General features: G+C 34.2%; 1 non-coding gene across 1 annotated transcript; it reads left to right on the top strand.

Moving 5' to 3' along the window:
• The first annotated feature begins 11,833 nt into the window (after positions 1–11,833).
• LOC113764325 lies at positions 11,834–11,940 on the top strand. Its single transcript, XR_003467596.1, has one exon. It is a non-coding gene; the product is annotated as a small nucleolar RNA R71 (small nucleolar RNA).
• The last annotated feature ends 10,862 nt before the right edge of the window (positions 11,941–22,802 follow it).

The raw sequence follows: 22,802 nt of genomic DNA, 5'->3' as shown, positions 1-22,802 counted from the left end.
TACCCATCAACTTGTTCTACATTCACACAACTTTTCTAACTCATCTACAACTCAAAATTTCGACTGTAGCTGTAAAGAAGAGTGTGAAAATTTAGAGAAATAACTTTTGATGATTCCAAGAGTCAACTAGCACCAACTTTAAGATGATTACTTGGAATTGTAATCCTCTACATATAGGGGCCTTGGAGAGCATATTTGACCACTTTGGAAGGCTAGAGACACTACCAAAATGTAGTCTTTACTAGTTTTTCTTAGTTTATTAATTTAGGTAGATTAGTATAGTTTTATTTTATCTTGTATTATGCTAAACAAGGATGATGATTGAGGTTTGAAGATGGAGAAGATGTTACTCACATGTAACAAGGGGTTCCGTCTCTTCAACTCTTTAACTCTTATATTTGAAATTTATGTTTAATTATAATACAAGTATGATTTTTTCTTTCATTCTCTTTATGTTTAACTAAAGTTTACGCCTAAAGTTATGCATGAACATTCTATATTTTGTTTGTGATATTTATTTGGTTATTTGATTATATTATTTTAAACAAGTTATTTAGCACTTTTGCTTATCAAATCATGATTAACTTGGTACCATTAATTGTGATTATCTAAAGGTGTTGTTTCTTCGATAAAAATTGAAATTTAACACTAGTTCAAGAAGTGCTAAACCTAGGGAGTACACTCACGAGAGTAGATGTGCGTCTTTGTAGTTTTAGTGATTCATTTCATGTAATTTCATAGAGGTAATTAATGTGTAACTAATTTCATAACCACGAGGGTAGGTATGAATTAGTTATAAGTATAGTTGATTCACTATGAGAGTAAGTTTCTAATGCATAAGTAAGTTACGCCATAACTAATCAAGAGAGTAGTACTCAATGATCCAAAAATTACACTTGCATAAGTGGTGAGGTATACCATGACATAAGGAGCTTTCATTTGTTATTTTCTTACAAAATTTATGCCCCGTTTGACAAATGAGTTTTTTTTGGTGTTTGTCTAAAATTTTACTGTAGAATTTATAAGAAAATTTTTGAAGTGTGTAAATTTTTGAATAATTTGAAATGTATAGTTTAAAAATTTTGAGAAGTTTTTTGAGATTATTGTAACTAAAGTTGTTAAAAAACTTGTAGCAGACAAACTTGGTCAAAAACTTGTTTGTCAAATAGGCTTTTAGCTTAGTTTTGTTTCCTTTATTTTGTTGATTGTCTAAATAATATAAGAGTGTTAGTAGTGCCAGTAATTAACATTTTTCCTTGTGGATTCGAACCTTAATACCCTATATTCAATCTCGACCTGTATACTGGCAAAAAATTGCGTGTGAAGTATTTAGAGGATTTTATAAATATAAAATTTGACCTTTAAAACTTTTGTACCATATGAGAGATATTTAAAAAAAGTTGATTATCTGGAGTGGTAACGTGAGGGAAATGTAAATTTCTCACAATGTGGTGTAACAATATATATTAAGCAAAAAATGTATTTTTCATAATTGAGGAGGGGTAAGCATAAAAAAAACATAAAAAGTTTTCAAAATTTTAAGTTTATTTGTTAATTTTTGGAAGGTTAGGAGAGCGGGGGAAGAAAGGAGGAAACAATTGTCCACCATTGACACCATGCGGTTGCGCCACTACTGAAGACATCTCTGTCGAGGAAAGGAACTGAAGAGCATACTCAACTTCCTAAAAAGCCTAACTTCATACTTATATTAGCAAAACTTTTTTTTTTCACGAATCAATGAGATAAAAAAACAAATATGCATGTATCATTGACCATGATAGCTCTTTCCATAACTTGCAAGTTCAGTCTTGTTTGTTTAAGATCACTTTTGAACGATTAAAATAGCAGTGAAAAAGAAATTTTCATTATTGGAAAGATACGTGTGGAAATTAAGGGCTTTTTTTTTTTTGTTTTTTTGAAAATTTTTTTTGGTAAGCAACCCATCTTAAAACCCAATTCATCCCTCCTCCTAATTAAGGGCCTTTCTTGCGATACCTCAAACCTGTGATTGCAATCTGAAAGGATTCCCCATGAATGAAAAAGTTAGCAAATATTGTGAAAAATCTAGGATAATCTATGAATCTAATATACTTAACAATTAATTTTTTATATATTGATAGTAGATACATCATTACTATTGAATTTTTTTTTATTCATACTTACAGATATCAGCTTTGAATCTTTTTTCTTGCAATCAAATTCGTTGAAAAAAAAATTAAAATTGCATGTTTTCACCATTGCAAATTCGTTGAAACGAAAGCACATTTATATTCTACAATCAATAACAATTGAAGGAAAGCACAAAACGTATACATAACACCGGATTCTAGAACCCGTGCAAGACACGTGATTCTGGTATTTGTACCAAAAGATTTTCCACACCAAATTGATCTAGAAGCCAAAAAATTTTTGGGCCACCATGAAATTCAGAATGTCAATATTTTCTTTAGGCTTTTATCTATGGAGTGGCCTTAGATAACTGTTTAAGCAGGACTCTATCTGGTAATCTTAACAAAAAAAAAAAAGAGAAAAGAAAAGAAAAAGAAAAGTAACACTAGAAAAGTGTATAAATTGGATGCTATAAAGGTTTTTCTGGTGAAAACAGCTAATGAACATAAAAGTTTGTTAGGAAATTTTAGAATAAGTTTTTGAAAGGCCCGTTGATTATCAATGGAATTGTTGGGGATATTACAGATAGAGCTGCATGCGAGGCGAGTCGAGTCGAGTTTTGGTCTAATCGAACCAAGCCTTGATTTAATTTCATTGAACTCGAACTCGAGCTCGAGCTCGACGAGCTGACAATTTTAAGATCGAGCTTGAGCTCGAGATCGCAAAAAATAAAAAATAATTATTTTATTTTTTAAAAAATAAATCAAATAAAAAATATTTTTTTAATAAATAATAAATATATTAAGAATATATATGTAAATTTACTATTAAAATTTAAAAAATATAATATATATATATATATATATATATATACACTCAAGCTCGCCAGTCGACTCGTGAGCTAACGAACTTAATATTTTGAGCTCGAGCTAGCTCGAACTCGACTCGAGCTCGAGTCAAGTTTGACGCGAGCGGCTCGATGCGTTTGCAGCCCTAATTACAGATGAATATGGCTAAACAAAAACAAAGTTTAAGATACAAAGATGGCTTCAAATTGTGATTCTAAATTACTTTCCTTTCGATTTTATTTGTCCAGAATTTATGTACAAAAGAACTTGGATAAATATCCTTTAGAAAAATTTGAAATTTGTTTGTCTTCTACTTTTTGTGCCAAGTGGGACAAACACAAACTTGAACTATGGTGTTTGTTTTTGTAGAGAATTCTAGATAGTGGGAAAGTAATTTTCTGCAATAAGCCACTTTCTACTTGACCTGGCAAAATATTAATGGATTCGTCCACGGATCTAGTTTGATAGGTTTCGAAAATCTGATTCACTTTCCATAGAATCGGGCTCGGGATCCTGAATAATCCTTGGCCAATTCTCAATTTTGAAAATCTTCAACAGGAATTTTGAAAATCATCTACTTCTTCTTCAAACATTTTCGCTTCTAGTTGAGTTGATTCCCCTCTCACACGTCTCACCACCATATTATACATTTCATTAGTCTTGGTGAAATTGATAACACCAATTATTTCCTTTAGGCACATCAAGATGATACTAGGGCAAAAATTAAAAAAAAAAAAAGCACAAAAAGCTGTCTAAATGCCTTGTATCTCATATTGAGAAGCACAGGATGAATCCTCATAGTTTTGTAAAGATAATCTGTCAAAGAAAAAGAGACACAAGAGACCTAAACATGTTATTCTTGTCGTTGACCTTCCCCTTCTTCTTTGCCATGCTCTTCAAGAACCCAAGAAGAAAAAGATGCAAAACCCACAAAAGTAGCCATTTTTCTTAAAAGCCAAAAATTCTTCTTTGATAAAACAATCTTTTTTTAAAACAAGAATCTTTTCTTGATGGAATTAAGCATAACTAAGATGGGTTTTAGCAAAACCAGGTTGGACTATACACAGGAGAAGGACCAAGATAAGAAATATGAAAATGGAGGATTAGATAGGGCAAGGTTGGAGGGTGGGTCATATATCCGAAGTCTATGATGGCTTCAAGTACAAGGGTTTTTTTTTTCGGGAATACAAATGAGAAAATTGATTTTGAACACGTCCAATTGAGGCCTCATCAAGATTGGACCAAGGACAAATGGGTTGCGGCTCCCAAAGTATTATTCTGATCATTTTTCCTTATCTGCTTCATGATCTTGTTTTCTTCAAGAAAATCTTTTTCATTTTTTACGCTGCATCATGTGAAGATAATATTATACTTCTCTAGATGAGCATTGTTCATTTCACTGCCCTTCTCATTTTTTGGCAGCAGATGCTTGATTTGCAAAGGAGTTCAGTTAAGATGGAGATAAAGTCTAGAGACATGAAACTCCGAGTAAAATGTAGTGGAAACACAAAGGAGAAGAAGTTCAACAAGGGGATGATGGTGGAGGTCAAAAGTGATGAACAAGAATACCATGGTTCTTGGTACACTGCAGCCATTGTTTGCCCCATTGTAGATGACAGGTTTTTTTTTATTGAATATCAAATGCTGAGAACTAGTCAACTAGAAGAAAGAATAGAATCACTAGACAATATACATAAAATTTTAATATATATATATATATATATATATACTTACGTGACAGGTTTTTGATATAAGTACAAGTTTAATTCCGAATTTTACCTGTTTGGACTGCAAGTATACAGGTCAAATTAGTAGTTTTGGGCAAATATCGGATCGATCCCAAAGAGAGCGATGTTTCAAGTACTAGATCCTCACTTACTCTATTATTTAGAGTACAATCAATTTAAGCAAGAGAATCTATAATTACTACTACCTACAAATCTTAACTAGACAATTGCAAGATAACAAATGGAGAAAATTTCGAACAAATGGCCTCGAATCCCCTTCTCCAGAAGATCAGACGAGGGCTCGGATCACAGGGGATGAGAATGGATCCGGGCTCGGATCCCTCTCCCCTGTTTCCAGCTACAAATTCTTTCCTCTATCGCTCCTTGTTTCACTTGTACGTTGTCCTCCAACTAGCACTTTGCCTCTTTTTTATCTTATGTAAGTGTTTCATGCACCAATAACCTACAAAATATCACATGTTTATGCATTAATCTACTCATTTTGTAAGTTCCGATCACTAAACAACACTTGAGGCAATTTGCACCAAAAAGAGCTTAAATATGGCTATGATCCTCTAAAAATATGACAAAAGCTCATGCAAAACTGTACGAAATATATGTGAAATATTCACTTATCAAACTCCCCCACACTTGAATCGCTGCTTGTCCTCAGGCAATACAATAAACCACTCGAGCAATAATTCAAGTGCCCAATAGGAAATATGTTTTCTCAAATTCACTTCTCACAACTCGACTATTAATCACGATGCAATTCTTTAAAATGCACTCAATACTCATAATACTCCATAAAGGGGAAATAATTATACATAAATTTAACCACATTCAAATCATTCTCTCACCTTAACTTGTCTTCACAAATAACCAACTCATATAGTCACAAGGTAATACTTTCCTTTATATCAATTTTTTTTTCAAAATTTTACTACATGAGGGTATCATAAATACATACTAAATACCAACACTTGAATATTACAAATGCCTTTTTACGCGAATGTCGACACTTTTAAGCGAAAACCCCCGGTTACTCCGCACTTACACATCAAGTTCACACACCTTTTTAATCCAAATACCTTTTTACGCGAAAATCGATATTTTTAGATGAAGATTCCCGGTTACTCAATACTTAAGTCGTCAGTGCAAATTTATTGCTCTTTTATATCTATATATATATATATATATAACCCTCTTTTGTCATGGAAATGGAAAAACATTACCAATAGACTATATTAATCGCCTATTTGTAAATCAAAGTGAAAGGGGAGATCTCATTAAAGATAGAAATAAAGGCATAATTGTCCCCACTTTATTAAGTATACTTTCTAAAATACACTTATCATAATCATATAATACTAATTACAAGTCATGAAAGAAATAAATTCTTCAAAAACATATTTGAATTTGTTCAACCAATAAGGAAATTTGACAATCCATCACGATTTCTTAGGCCATAGTGCAATTTTGAAAAAAAAATTGAAAAAATTTCGGCAGAGTTTCCCCTATAAGTAGTCGAAACTCCCTGCCAACAACCCACATTTTAACAAGTATTTCACATCACAAAAATTCCCACAATCAACTCCAAATATTTCAACAAGTATTTCGACAGAGTTTCCCCTATAAATAGTCGAAACTCTCTGCCAGCAACCCACATTTCAACAAGTATTTCACATCACAAAAATTCTCACAATCAATTACAACATTTAACAACCACAACCAAGTAAAAACATGCACTATAAGCCACAAAATAATCAAAACATAGAAACCCCTACTTCACACTTAAAATTCACATTATCCTCAATGTGAAGGGAGGGAAAAGAAACTAGTACTCCCCTATAATAAAATGTTGATCCAGTTGACTTCATGAATATCACGAACATCCAAAATCGCCGCAAACTACAACAGGGGGTACGGTGCCAAAGGAGCATAATGTTAACAAAAGTATTTAAGACTTCTAAGAGTCAAAACAACTAGAATGAAACATAGCAAAACAACGAAAATGAATACTAGGCCGTAGAGCCCCTAATCTCTGAAACATCTTCAAGGTTGCTTTTCTGTCGGATCTCGTGCCTCATCTTCACCTCTTGGCGCAGGGCTTGTGGCAGTTTGACCTTTGTCGGGAATGGGATTCGGAGTAGGCGAACGGTGAATTTGGAAGTGGTTCTCCAATGCCCGAAGACGCCGATTGTGCCTCTCTAACCACTCCGTCATGTGGTGCTCATGTTGGTCAATCCATTCCATTACCCTCGTCTCCATACAGCATATGGCATTAAGCACTTCTTGCCACTTAGACCTAGGGGGAGGCAGTGGACATGGTACCGGAGTGGAGGTAGATGGCCCGGCGCGGTCCACTCCAGGTTCCTGAACACTTGGCTCAGGCCGAGGATGAGATGGAGGCTGAGTGGAGGTCGAAACTTCACCAATGGCAATGTCTCAAACCAATAAAGCTCCAAAGTCCGTTGGAATGCCCAAAGACTTGAGCAATGGAGCATTGACTTCATCAACGGCTTTGCTGATAAGGGCTCTCTCGGCACCAAGGGGAACCTCGAGCTTCTCAACTAGAAAGGAAAGAAGGCGAGGGAAGCCAAAGCAGGTCTCGCCAGCCCTCATGCGAGCAGTGGTCCGCATGTAGCTGATAATGATACTGGCCAAAGGGATGCCAGTCAGTTGCCGTCCCACGCTATGCATCATTTTATCCAAGAAATATATATCGCTATTGAGCAGCTGGCGTTTGCCACTCTTCTTAGGCAGCACATTATGCGCAAATAAATAAAAGATGAGATGATACCGAATCTCAAAGGAATCGGCATATGCAATCTTCTTTTTCGAACTTCCTCTATCTCTATATTGGCCCTTAAGTCGTGCTATCGCTTCTTTTATTTGCCAAGGGTCACGCGCCTTAAATTTCTTGGTCAGCTTCACATCTACTCCCTCATCCTTGAACTTGATATACCTAGCAATTGTCTCCTTATTGATGACCACCCCCTTGCCTCGAACCCAAGAGATAATCTGACTGCCACTATGTCCTTGTTTACCCTCCACATTGGCATAAAATTTCTGCACCAAGTTCGAGTAGTAATGCCGCGGCAACTTTAGAATGTTCGCCCATCCGAGTCGACCAAATGCCGTGGACACCTTGTAATGATCGTCCACCTCAGGCACCAAATGCTTCTCAATGATGATCTCCTTGGCTAACCCGGCCACATACCACTGTTGATTTTCTAGCGATATGAACTGTGTGGTATCATAGCCCGGAGGTGACTCCTCTCGACTTGTGGATGCTCTCTTGCGTCGTGAGTGAAGAGGCGACTCAGGCGAAGAAGATTCTTTAGCCAATGAAGGTGTATGTTCATCACTCGAGGAAGGCGAAGGAGTGCGAATGATAGCCCTTTTCGTTCGAACCATCGTGCCTATATCAATGTAAAAATTAGTTCACATTTTAAACAAAAGGATCTGATAGACATTGATAACATGATTGAAACAAATTGGCCCTAACGAAATGAAGGAAAAGAATTTGAAAAATTTCAGCAGAGTTTCCCCTATAAGTAGTCGAAACTCCCTGCCAACAAACACCAAATTCAAGAAAATTTCCCACATGACAAGTTTTTAAACACAATCCCAACATTTATAATGCATTTACATATCCAAAATCTCATCACATGGCATATATGAGAATCCAATCACTACTCCAATCAAAATGCCCATGTAAGATTATAACTTGAGAATTAAAATGATATTAACGAATAGTATACAATCTCGAAGCATAATGAACTTGCAAAAATGATGTGTCATGAAGTAGAACTTCTAAAATCACCTTAAATCGACATCTAAATGCACATTCATATAGCATCCTCAATTTTAACAATTCACAACTTCCTCGCAATTTAATCCAAGAAATTCATACCAATTTGGCCAAATTGTCACATGTTATCATCTAATTGGCACAAAAATCTCTAACTCCCTAAAACAAGCCCAAAGTATCCAAAGAGAGCAAGAAATTACAAGCAAAAAGTGACAATGTGCATTAACCCAATAAATGAGAGAAAATAGGAAAAATTTCACCAAACCCACAAATATCTCATTACTAAGCATCAAAATAAGTTTAATAACATTTCTGAGCATAATGTAGCACAAATACAATAAGAAATTTCAACAACTATGCATTTCCCAAAATATGTCAAAAAAACTATAAAAATGAAAATTGGGAATTGTAAAATATCAAAGAAAGTTGAGAAATGTTACCTCGAGGGTGTAGAGTGATGCTAGAAGATGCTAATGATGCCAAATGTCGGGAAAAACAAGCCCAAATTTGACCCCAAACTGAAGATTTTCAATTCGACCCTAATTCCCTTTGTGAAGATTAAAACCCCTTTTTGATGATGTTTGATGCGAATTTGTTGAGGGTTAATGATCACAAGAGGTTTGGGGATGTTTTTATAGTGAAAAATTGGAAGATTAATGGATGCAAGTGAAGATTGAAGGAGATGGGTTAGCATTTCGGTGAAGAAGAAGAAGAAAAACTAAAAAAATGCGGAATTGAGACCCCGTTTCTGCTTTAACCCCGAACCGATCCGAGCTCATATCGGTTTTGATCAGCCCTCGGATCAGTTGGGCTTGGATCCGGGTCGCCAGAAGAACAGACGAGCCCTCGGATCCTAGACAGTTTTCTCGGATCCGAGCTCGGATTGGTCTATTTTTGTAACAATTGCAAAAATTGTAATTTTTTTCCAATTCTGACAACTTTTTCCTACTATTTCTGAATTACACTTGGGATGAATTTTTTTCACAATTTCACCACCACACGCAAGTGTAATATATCCCAAACACTCAATCCAACCTTCCAAAACACATCAAACACCTCTAAATTGCAAATCGAGGATTGAGATTCTTTGATTATTTTTGCACTTTAATACTAAAATTGTACTTTTTGGTATGAAATGCACATCAAATGAGTTAACGAGTGTATATAAACATGTTATCACCGAAACTCACTTGAAAATCATGAAAGTGCATAATTTAAGATATGAACGAGAAATTTAGGCACTTAAGACAAAATCCAAAATTAAGCTTCCCTTTTTCCGACTTTAGCATTCCTTGTGAACCTTAAAAGCGATCCTTCGGATTTGGCGAACCCTACAAAACCAATGAAACATTAAAACTCACACCAACTAATGAAAAACACATTAAAGACAAATTAAAACTAAAAAAATCGTTGGGTTGCCTCCTAACTAGCGCTATTGTTTATAGTCATTAGCTTGACTCAAAAGATTTGGCTCATTTTAGAACATTAGGGAGCGATTTTCTCCCCACGGGTCGAAACTCCCGAGCCAATTTATCATGTGGTGAGCCATGCGTTGATTTCCACAGTCTAAATTCTTCAAATGCCAAGAAGGAGTATTACACTTGTCATATAAAGGCTCGACTTCATCTTGGAATGAAATTTGCTTGCCTTTTTCGAGTTGGATCAACTTTTCACCACTTTCTTCATGGAATGGCAACTTTATCAAGCCAACTTCCGTCCTTATTTTCACCTCACTTGCTCCTACACCATGAGAGTTAGTACCAAGAAAATTTATAGATTTAACTTCTGCATTCATTCCTTGGTTAACTTTTTCATCGTATGGCATATTAGAAACAAGAGCAATTGGCTCTATACCCCCTTCTTTATTAACCAAATTGAATTCTAATTTCTCACCATTAACCCGTAATATAAGCTTACTTTTTTCTACATCAATTATAGTTCGTGCGGTGGCTAAAAACAGTCGTCCTAGAATAATTGGTATTCTCACATTTTCCTCAATATCTAAGACAACAAAATCCACAGGTATAATAGATTGTCTTACCCTTATGAGCACATTTTCCAAAGTACCAATTGGATGTGTAATTGATCGATCCACCAACTGCAATGTGATATTGGTAGCTTTCAACTCTTCAAATGGCAACCTCCGAGTAACCTATAAGGGTATAAGTGACACACTTGCACCTAAATCACATAAAGTATTAGAAAAATGCAATTGACCAGTAGTGCAAGGAATAGAAAAACTTCCCGGATCTTTTAATTTAGGAGAGAGTTTGTTCTTAATCAATGCACTACACTCTTCCGTTAACGCTATCATTTCGTTATCTACAATTTTCCTCTTTCTTGACATGATATCTTTCAAGAAACGCACGTAAGAGGGAATCTGTGTAATAGCATCAATGAAAGGAATGTTAATGTGCAATTGTTTAAAAATTTTGAGAAACTTTTCAAACTCCCGATCTTTTCCATCTTTTTTAAACCTGTGAGGAAAAGAATCACATTAGAATTTAAATGAGGAGGAGGTACATCAATATCAATAACAATATGATCATTTTGACTTTCTTTTACTCCTTCGTATGCTTGTTCCTTATCTTTTTCACCACTTGAATTACTAGAGTCAGGTCTCTCAACCATTTTACCACTTCTAAGAGTGATAGTATTGACATGCTCTCTCGGATTCACTTCGATTTTACTCGAAAATTTGCCAGGGTTTCTGTTATTGATTGCATTGGCAATTTGAACCTCCAAATTTTTATACATCCCAGCCAATTGGTCCAGTCGCCCCTCAACTCGTTCGAATCTTTCCGATATGCCCTTGGCTAACTTCTCCACCGCTATCTTCCAATCTGATTTAGTATTTACCTGTTGTTACCTTGGTTGGAATCCCGGTGGGTTGGTCATCCTTTTGAGCGTTGCCTTGATCTCTCCACCCAAAATTTGGATGATTTCTCCACCCCGGATTGTAAGTGTTTGAGTAGGGGTTATTTTGAGCATTTCGATTGTAGTTACTGACAAATTGTACCTGCTCAAAATCAACACAATCATTAGTATCATGTTCACCTCCACATATAGAACAACAAGTCATATGTGCATTAGATGAACAACAAGACATTAGTCACATGTTGAGAGTGTCCATTTCAATCATATCTGCGTGGCGCCTCGGATTACCTCTCTCATTGGCCTATTGTTAATTGTTTGCAGCCATTTCTTCTATCAAATTTTGGATTTCTTGGGGTGATTTACCCATTAAAGCTCCACCTGCGACTGCATCAATAGTCATTTTAGTAGAAAAAGATAAACCATTATAGAAAGTTTGTGCGATTAGCCAATCGGGAAGTCCATGATGTGAACATTTTCGAAACAAATCTCTAAATCTTTCTCATGTCTCATATAATGATTCACCCTCTTGTTGGATAAAACTAGTGATATCCATTCTAAGTTTAGCCGTCTTGTCCGGTGGAAAGTACTTATTCAAAAATACTCATGATAAATCATCTCATGTGATGAAAGTGTTGGGGGCATAAGAGTGTAGCCAAATTTTAGCATTATCTCTCAATGAAAATGGGAATAACCTTAGCCTTATAGTATCGTCACTAACTCCATTCATTTTAATTGTATCACATATCTCCAAAAATGTGACTAAGTGTGCATTTGGATCCTCTACGGCATTACCTCCAAATTGAGATTGTTGAACCATTTGAATTAATGATGGTTTAATTTCAAAATTGTTAGTATTTACCATCGGCCGTGCTATACTTGTTTGGGATCCTTATGTCCCCGATAGAGCAAAATCTCTAAGAGCTCGCCTATTTGCTTCGTTTTCCGCCATCTTTTCTTCAAACGATAGCTCTATAGTGATTCCCTCTATATGTTGCACTCCTTCTTCTTGTGGTGTATGCCTTCTTTGTCTTCTTAGTGTCCTTTCAATTTTCGAATCAAAAAGTGCTACTACACGTAAAGCTCGATGCATACACTACAAAATTGAAAAATAGAGACAATGTAGTAATTATATTACAAAAATAAATAAAAATCCAATCCAAAATATTAACAAGACTTTTCACTACACTAATATCAACTAAACTAATATAAAGATCTAAATCGATAAAACTTGTTAGGTTCTAATATTGCCGCTTCCCGGTAACGGCGCCAAAAACTTGATGGATTTTTTATATAAGTACAAGTTTAATTCTGAATTTTACCCGTTTGGACTGCAAGTATACATGTCAAATTAATAGTTTTGGGCAAATATCGGGTCGATCCCACAGAGAGCAATATTTCAAGTACTAGGTCCTCACTTACTCTATTATTTAGACTACAATCAATTTAAGCAAGAGAATCTATAATTACTACTACCTACAAATCTTAACTAGACAATTGCAAGATAACAAATAGAGGAAATTCACTAAATACTTGAGTTTAGGGATGTAGATTCCACTTATGGCATAAACAATACAAATGAATAGATTTACATCTTATTACAACCCTTGTTTAACTAGGTATTCATTTCCAATATTACCAAATCTCATTCTCATGATGAAATGGCCTAGATGTATTCTAGTTTTCCCTATTCTCATGATGAATAACTTGATCTACTCTTGTTTCCTTTATGAAATGCAAGTTAATCTACTTAAGTGTACTTTTATTCTCATGAGTCTACACGTCAAGCTCTACTCTTGTTGTTTCATTATTATTACCAACTTTCATTGAATAATAACAACTAAGAACTTGCTATTGGTGATCAAGCAATAACAGAATGATAAGCATGCACAAGTAAACAAGTTAATACAAGATGTAACAAGTGTAAATCATATCCACTTCATATCAAGTAGTCATAAGTTTTATCTACTCTCTAAATCTAGAAATTTAGTTACTCATATAAGATATAATAAAAAAACACATAGTTTCATTGCATAAACACATCATGAATCACAAGTTAAAGATAGAAAAGGAAAGTTTAGCCAAAATAATGAAGAAACTCCCAATGATCTTCAATTTCTTCAACAAAATGGTGTACAATGAAGTCTCCAATTGTTCTTCACAAAAAGTCCTAGCTAGAGAGAAAATATGGAGAGAAAACCTAACTAAGCTGCTCCAAAAATTCCCCTACAAAAGTTCCCTTTTTCTTCACAAAAAGGTCTCTTTTCTCTCTCTCCAATAATGTCTTTTTCTCCTTTTCTTTCCAAATTTGCCCTTTATTGAAATCTTCGCATATTGCTTCTTCAAGTGTACAAGAGGTCGTCAGCTTTCAGCCGAAATTTTGTGTGAAATATGAGTCAAAAAGTAATTGTGAAATGAGCACAAGTTGTTCTGTAAATTGCAGAGGAGAGAGGAAGATCCGAGGCCTGGATCTGAGGGGTGAAAAAGTGATCCGAGCTCGGATCCGTTCCCTCTGCATTTTCTTCACACGTTCTTCATGTAGTATCCGAGGCTTTCTTCAAAGCGATCTAAGAGCAGATCGCCTGGCCTCGGATCACAGGGGATGAGAATGGATTTGGGTTCGGATCTCTCCCCTATTTCCAGCTTCAAATTCTTTCCTCTTTCGTTCCTTGTTTCACTTGTACGTTGTCCTCCAACTAGCACTTTCCCTCTTCTTTATCTTATGTAAGTGTTTCATGCACCAATAACCTATAAAATATCACATGTCTATGCATTAATCTACTCATTTTACAAGTTTCGATTACTAAACAACACTCAAAGCAATTTGCACCAAAAAGAGCTTCAATATGGCTATGATCCTCTAAAAATATAACAAAAACTCGTGCAAAATCATATGAAATATATGTGAAATATTCACTTATAATTAAGAATTGTAGTATTCAACAAAATATGATGGCTAACGATTGGAGAAATAGTACCATTTTATTGATTTTGAACACGTCCAATTGGGGCCTGATCAAGATTGGACCAAGGACAAATGGGTTGTAGCACCCAAAATATGAGCTTCGAATTTTTATTGCAATCAAATTTGTTGAAAAAAAAAATTAAAATTGGATGTTTTCACCATTGAAACGAATGCACATTTATTTTTCTACAATCAATCTTTAACAATTGAAGGAAAGCACGAAACGTATACATAAACACCAGATTCTAGTACCCGTGCAAGACACCTGATTCTGGAATTTGGACTCCCATACCAAATTGATCTAGAAGCCAAAAAATTTTGGGCCACTATGAAATTCAGAATGAAAATATTTTCTTTAGGTTTTTATCTATGGAGTGGCCTTAGATAGCTTGTTAAGCAGGACTCTATCTAGTAATCTTAAAAAAATAGAAAAGAAAAGAAAAAGAGTATAAATTGGGTGGTATAAAGGTTTTTTCTGGTGAAAACAGCTAGTGAACATGAAAGTTTGTTGGGAAATTTTAGAATAAGTTTCTGAGGGGCTCTTTTATTATCAACTCTGTATTCAAACTCGGATCGGACCGGCTGGTCCGACCAGTCGAACCGGGAACCGGTCACTTGTCCGGTCCGAGTTAGCTTTAAAAACCGGAAGATTAAAAATTCGATCAATCATGGTCAAAAACCGGGTTTGACCCGGTTTGACCGGAAAATAAGAACTGGGCTTGTCATCACCATTATTTTCGTGAGCAGCCTTTTTTGACTTTTGTCCTGAGATAACGGGAGGGAAACATATTCTGAGATTTTGAGCCATGATGAAAGAATCTTTTTTTTTTTTACTTTTTTTTTGAAAGGTCAAAATATTTTTAATATTATAATTTGACCCCTAGGTTGTTAAAAATTGTTAATATACCTCAAATATTTCATACTTTATAAATGTTGTCTTAAAGTTTGGTGTTATTTTTCAATTAAGTCTATAATTTTAATTCTAAACTTGTTAATACTCATTAAATAATATAAATTGCTACTTAATTGTTCTAATTTCTTTGTTTTTTCTTGTTAAATATATTTGAAACATCAAATATATATGAATACACCTTTATTAATATTAATATGTTATTAGGTATTTTACATATAATATTTTAATTTTTAAATAATTTTTATTTATGATGTCATCCGATTCAACCCCGATCGAACCCGATTGAACCCATTGACCCCTGACCCCTGAGCTCGACCGAGTCGATACCCGGTCCGGTTCTGAAAACATAGATTATCAATGGAATTGTCAGGGATATTAAAAATAAAATAGCTGAACAAAAACAAAGTTTAAGATAAAAAGATGGCTTCAAATCGTGATTCTAAATCACTCTCCTTTAAATTTTATTTGTCTAGAATTTGTGTATAAAAGAACTTGGATAAATATCCTTTAGGATAATTTGAAATGTGTTTGCCTTCTACTTTTTGTACCAAGTGAGACAAACGCAAACTTAACTATGGTGTGTTTTTTTTTTTTTTGGTAGAGAATTCTAGATAGTAAGAAAGTGATTTTCTACAATAAACCACTTTCTACTTGACCTTTTATAGAAGAGAGATTGTAAAGTGATCAAGTATTGCAACTTTTGTCCAACTAATTTGTAACTTTTCTTTAAATTGTATTGGTCAAAAGATTCTTTAACACTAATGCAAGTGTTCATACATTCTTTAGTGATTTAGACACCATTTGGAGATTAATTAACCACCAAAATATGAAAAGCTGCCAGAATAGAAATTTGAAATATTTTGACAGTTATTAATGGATTCATCTGCGGATCAAGTTTGACATGTTTCAATCAATTTTTCACAACTCTCTAGAGTGCATCCGGCTCATTTTCCATAGAAATTGGCTTGGGATTCTCAATAATCCATGCCAAGTTCTCATTTTTGAAAATCTTCAACAAGAATTTCTTTAGAAACAAGTGAAAGAATTCAAAACTTGACAATAGCTGGCACAAAATGCATTGCTATGTTGTTTTTCAAGAAATTTGCTATCTTTTTTTTTTAATTTTAAGATCTGTCTCAATTTTTTTAGGTCTATTGTATCTATTAAAGTTGCAAATTTGTTGTTTCTATCGCATATTAATTTGATGTATCTTCTGCCATCAATGTAGATTTATGAGAATGAATTGTATATACAAAAAAAAAATGCATTGATTTGTTGTCATTCAAGAAATTTGTTTTTCAAGAATCATGGTCTTCCCTAAGCAAGGATCAAGAAGATCATGAAGCTGATGAAGATGTAAAAATGATACCAGCTGAGGAACCAATTTTCTTTGCCAAGGCATGTGGCTGTTCATCTTGGAACTGACTTTGCGTGCTTGGAATCACGCTGAGGAAACCAAAAGAACATTGCTGCAGCAATTGCAAGAACTGATGTCTTTGACTTTTTGGTTGACATAATGAAGGATGAAGCACCTCTATCAGTGCCTAGAAATGTAATGCCTTTAGGGAAATCTTCTGGTTCTCCGCATTACTATTACCAACAACCAAAGCAGTCGAGACTTTCTTTTTTGGTGCAAATTCTTATCAATGCTATTGTATTTTCTTTCTTTTGCAGATCTAACTACGAAGGTAACTATAGTTGGGCTGATCATATTGAGGACATGAAACTTGATTTGGAATTAGGGATAACGTATAATGTGTATATTGCCACCTTGAGTCTGGCATTGTGGTGCTGGTGATATATATATATATATATATATATATATATATATATATATGAATTTTTATCGGTCTACTTTTGTGTCATAATTTATTGGAAAAATCATTCAAAACATCCCTTATATTTTGTCAAATAACTTTTTTCGTCCCTCACTTTTGAAAGTATATTTTTACGTCCTTTATAAATTCACATTAATCAAATTTGGTCCATAATTTGGTTTCCAACTAGTTTTCTGTCAGAATTCATCACATACTTTGCATGTGATCATTTTTTGGGGGCAACATTGTCAAATTAAAATTTACATAATCCGATCTATAGTCCCTTAAATTTCACAAAATGAATTGTTTCGTCCCTCACATTTTACAAAATAAAATTTTTAATCTCTCACATTTCACAAAATAAATTTTTTCATCCCTCATTGGCCATGTATACAAATAATTTTCTTCTTAAATCCATTTGTATATCTATTTGATTTCACCTGAACAGTATGAATAGCATGTATTATATCTATATTTGATTTCACCTAAACAGACTAATTGTAATTGTATACATGCTATTCAATAGATATATATGGGTTTAAATCTAACAATTTTGTTTTAAATCCATATATATATATATATATATTTATTTATTTGATTTTACCATGTGAATCTATTCAATATTTGTAACTTTTCTTTTTTGGTAATAATTCATTTATTGAGTTGTGTAATGAGACCATCTAATTAATAGGTCTTAATTCGAATTCTATAGTCATGTTAACAAATTGCAGTTTAAATCTGAAGTTCTTACTCGCCACCTTTAAGACCAATAGTTGAATTTCTTATCTTGTGATTGTTTTAAAATTTGAAAGTATCAATCACTTACTTCTTTTTGTCTTATTTTTCCTTTGTTTATTTTTTCTGTCCAAATGTAATTCGATATAAATACTTGATAATGTTTAAAATTAAATATCTTCTTTATTTTCAATTTTCAAGTAAAATGAAATGAACATGAGTGAAAAACTAATGATTGTTTTAAATTCCTGTATATATCTATTTAATTTCACCTGAATAGTATGGTCAAGTAAAATCAAATAGAGATATATTACATATTATTCATATTATTCGGTTGAAATTAAATAGATATATACATGAGTTTAAAAAAAAGTTATTCGTACACGTGATTAATGAGGGATGAAAAATTTATTTTGTAGAATATGAAGAATGAAAAAATTCATTTTGTGAAATGTGAGGGACAAAACAATCATTTTGTGAATGTGAGGGACAAGAAAATTCATTTTGTGAAAATATGAGGATCTATGGATCGGATTATGTAAATTTTAATTTGATAATTTTTTCCTTAAAAAATGATCACGTGCAAGGTACGTGGCGGATTTCGATAAAAAATTAGTCAAAAATCTAGATAGAGATCAAATTTGACTAATGTGAATTTATAAGGGACGTAAAAGTACACTTTTAAAAGTGAGGGATGAAAAAGTCATTTTGTAAAATGTGAGGGACGTTTTGAACGATTTTACCTAATTTATTCATATTTGTGAATGTGAACACAAATACAACTAAAATACTTTTGTATCAGGAGTGCAAGACAAGATACAGCAAAGAGCAAAGACGAATTAAACACATGCATACTCTGCTCTTGTTGGTGGGTGGTTCATATATCCGAAGTCAATGATGGCTTTAAGTACAAGGTTTTTTTCGGGATTACAAATGAGGAAATTGATTTTGAACACGCTCAATCGAGGCTTCATCAGATTGGATTAAGGACAAATGGGTTGCAGCTCCCAATGTATTATTCTTATCATTTTTTCCTTATCTGCTCATGTTCTTGTTTTCTCCAAGAAAACCTATTCCATTTCTTGCGCTGCATCATGTGAAGATAATATTATACTTCTCTAGATAAGCATTGTTCATTTCACTATCCTTCTCATTTTTTGGTAGTAGATGCTTGATTTGCAGAGAAGTTCAGCTAAGATGGAGATAAAGTCTGGAGACTTGAAACTCAGGGTAAAATGTAGTGGAAGCACTGAGGAGCAGAAGTTCAGCAAGGGGATGGTAGTGGAAGTCAAAAGTGATGAACAACGATACCATGGTTGGCGGTGGAGGTCAAAAGTGATGAACAAGGATACCATGGTTCTTGGTACACTGCAACCATTGTTTGCCCCATTGCAGATGGCAGGTTTTTGATTGAATATCAAACGCTGAGAACAAGCCGACTAGAAGAAAGAATAGAATCACGAGACAATATACATAAAATTTTAATTTACATACTTAAGAATTTTAGTGTTCAACAAAATACGATGGCTAACGATTGGAGAAATAGTATCATTTTATTACCTAAATAGAATCAAGCACAACCACAAGCATCAACCTTGTGATCCTTTTAAAGATCTACGAGAAAGAAGAAAGACGAAACCATATATTTACTATCGCATAGCATTAGGGAAGGGTTCTAGAAACTGAGATTTCTCTTTTGGTGCAAATTTGTGTCAATGGAATTGTTAATTGTTTCGTTTCTTAGATCTAAACACAAAGGTAGCAAAATGTGATGGGCATTCCTTGAGGACATGAAACTTGATTTTGGAATTAGGGGTAGCTTTTGAAATATTGACACCTTGAGTTTTCATCTTCTTGTTTAATATACTTGAGCACCTCTTTTACTAGTTGTGATGACACATGAAGCGCACGGATTTCTCTTCACCTAATAAATATATATATATGTCAACGTTAATCAATTTGTTCTTGTGTGTCATAATTCATTTGCATTTGTGAATGTGAAAGCTGATACAATTGAGTTACCTGTAATTGCTTATTTTTTTCCCTTACTCTCATATGGGTTACTCCAATTACATGTAAATACTTGTATATTAGGAGTTCAAGGTTACATAGAGCAAAGAACAAAGATCAAATACATGCAGAGTCTAGTGGGAATATATTGTAGTTTTACCAGCAACCTTCTTGCTTCTTGCCTGATTTGCAATGACTTTTTTTCCCTTACTTTTACTGCATGATTTATGTGCTAACAAGTAGTTGGCATTACCAGCACAAGGTTTGCCAGGACATTACCAGGGTAGCACTAAGAGGAGTACTCCTACCTTACCTGGGACCTGAGTAAGTTAGACAGCATACGCATATTCTCCAGTTGAGTTGAGAAGTTTTTGTTCCCATGGTGGAAGGAAAATTCGGACATACTGTTTATGGAGTCTCCACTATTTAAACCATTGGTTACTTTATCTGGTACTACCAATGAAGCTACTGTTGGACCTCCTCTATGTTTTGTTGACATAGATGTCTATGGAAGTGCCTATCGTTTTTGTGTTAGGGGCAGCTAGAGTAAGTTGAAATGCAACATACAACTCACATAGAGAGAGTGATTATTGAGTCTCAATTCATGAAGAATTCTTCTAAGGTTTTTGAAATGAAAGTGCAGCAGCTTTGCCCTCCTAGACCTTTCAGTGTCTTTCAATTTTCCTGGACCTGTAGACCCAAGATTATGCTCTTTTTCCTTCAGGGCAATCGGTATTTTAGAGGTTGTTGTATCAAAGTTCAGAATGCCTCATCCTGATGAGCATTTCTTATTTCTAGGCCTGATAAATTTCCGGAAGTGTTTTCCTTATCTCTCGTAGAAGGAAAGAGAAGTCTTTTTTTATTGCTTCATTGTTTTTTGTGCTAGTGGAAAACAGATCTTTGACATTGGTAAAGTGGAAATTGGCCATATGCTACCTTCCGTGTAACTTTATGAATGGTTATTGTAACATGAATTTGCAGGTTGATCTGGTTATTGTATCGTTGAAGCATCTGTTCAGTCCCCAAATAATAGGTTATTGAGCCTATACAATAATAAAAATGATAATCCTAGTTGCCAACAAAAGCAGTTTCGTGTCAATTCTAGTATTGGAGTAAAGACTCTGGATGTGCAATGAGTTACTAGATTCACACTGACTCCGAAACGTTTACTAAATCCGATATACCAGAATTTATTCACGAGAACTTGTTAATTTGTATATAGGACAAGTAGGGTCAAATCCACAGGAATTGGGAGTAATTCGTTTCTACTAAAGTTCAAGTTATGGGGGAATTTTATGGAAATTAACAATAAGCTATGCTAATCGAATATTGTAATTAAAAAAAATTAAATAGCAGACTCAAATAGTATTGGACAGCTCTAGTCAAGAAGTAACTTCAGCAATGGTTCAACTAATTGATCATCGATGCAGAGATAATTCCAATTATTAACTAATAAATAGGTTATAACTGCCAAACAAGCGATGACAGTCAACTCCTCCTTACTGTGTCGATGACTGAGGTACGCCCGTCAATCACTACTCTAATTGAGAAATAATCTTAGGTACGCCCGTAAGATTGAATTTTCCAATTGCCTTACGTATTAGAGGAGCCTTATTCTAACCAATAACACACTACCAGGGTTATTTTAGATTAGCCTGCGTATTCCCCTGACACAATCCTAATCATGTCAGTTGTCACTATTTTAGAACAATTAAACAATTATGGATTTAACGCTGCAATTGACACTAAATTACTAAATTAATTCAATGTTCAGTTCCAGGATATTCAATTAACGAAACAACCATAAACACCATCAATAGAGAATATGCAAATACCAGTAAATAAGAGAAAAAAAAAATTAATTCGATCTCACAATTTTTAGATGAACCAAAGTCTCCGTTGCTCCTTGACTAGAAAAAGAGATTTAGTTCATCTCTGTTGAGAAAAATTCACGCAAAATTGTAAAACTAGTTGTTGCGTACATCGTCTCTAGATTGAGATGATCAAAACCAAATGAATAAATGAAAGTACAATGAAAGAGACGAAAAAGTCAAAAGCTCCAAAAATAGTCAAGAATGTCTGCCCAATCTTTCCTATCTAATTTCTATTGCTGATTGTTTTTTTTTTTTTACTCCTCTACGGTTACCAAGTAAAAACAAAGAAAAAAGAGTCCTAATTTTTGTTGACTTCCTTCCTCTTTGGAAACTACCAAAAGAACAGAAAAAGGAAGTGTCCTCTTTTTTCTCCAAGTCTGACACATATTGTCCAATAGATAAGGAAACCAAATTGAATTAGTCTCCATCTTGTTGACTGCTACTCAAATTCCCTTGTTTTGCCTTTTTAACATATTTTATCCCAACTCCTTGCAATCAATACAAATTTTTAAAAGTAAGTAGAATCTGCCAATTAATGCAAATTTGGTAATATAATAGGAGAAAATTAATTACAAAATAAATGACAAAATTGCGACTTATCAATTTTTCCCACACCTAAGCCATATTTGTCCTCAAGCATGAGAACAACAAACAAACACTGATTCCAGACAATGCTATTACTCCATCTACCTTATTGTCAAGATACCAAGAGAAACACCTATCAAGCATCAATGGTCAAGATCCAAGAAACATCACATCGGTTAGCTTCTAAACCGCGGATTTCTCCAATTTATAGCAACTATTCTAAGAAAAAGGAATGGTCGATCAACATTTATCAGCAAATGGTCCAACTATTAACCAAAATCTCAACATTAAATCCATAAATCGGCAAGCTGACTTTAATCACATATTGACACAACCTTCACACTTCTTTTTGTTTTTATGATCTTTCTTCTTCTTCTTTTTTCTTTTGGAGTAATAATAGGCTTAGTCTCTAGTCATTAGAGTATTTTGACGCGAACTCCAATATTTGTCAGATGAACGAGCCCGATTATTCAGCTCCTATCGTTACACGACCACGTACTCATAGAAATTACTATTTTTTGACGCAAA

Source organism: Coffea eugenioides, chromosome 2 (assembly GCF_003713205.1).
Source record: "Coffea eugenioides isolate CCC68of chromosome 2, Ceug_1.0, whole genome shotgun sequence".
NCBI classification, from domain to species: domain Eukaryota; kingdom Viridiplantae; phylum Streptophyta; class Magnoliopsida; order Gentianales; family Rubiaceae; genus Coffea; species Coffea eugenioides.
This window is presented reverse-complemented; position numbering and strand designations above follow the sequence as displayed.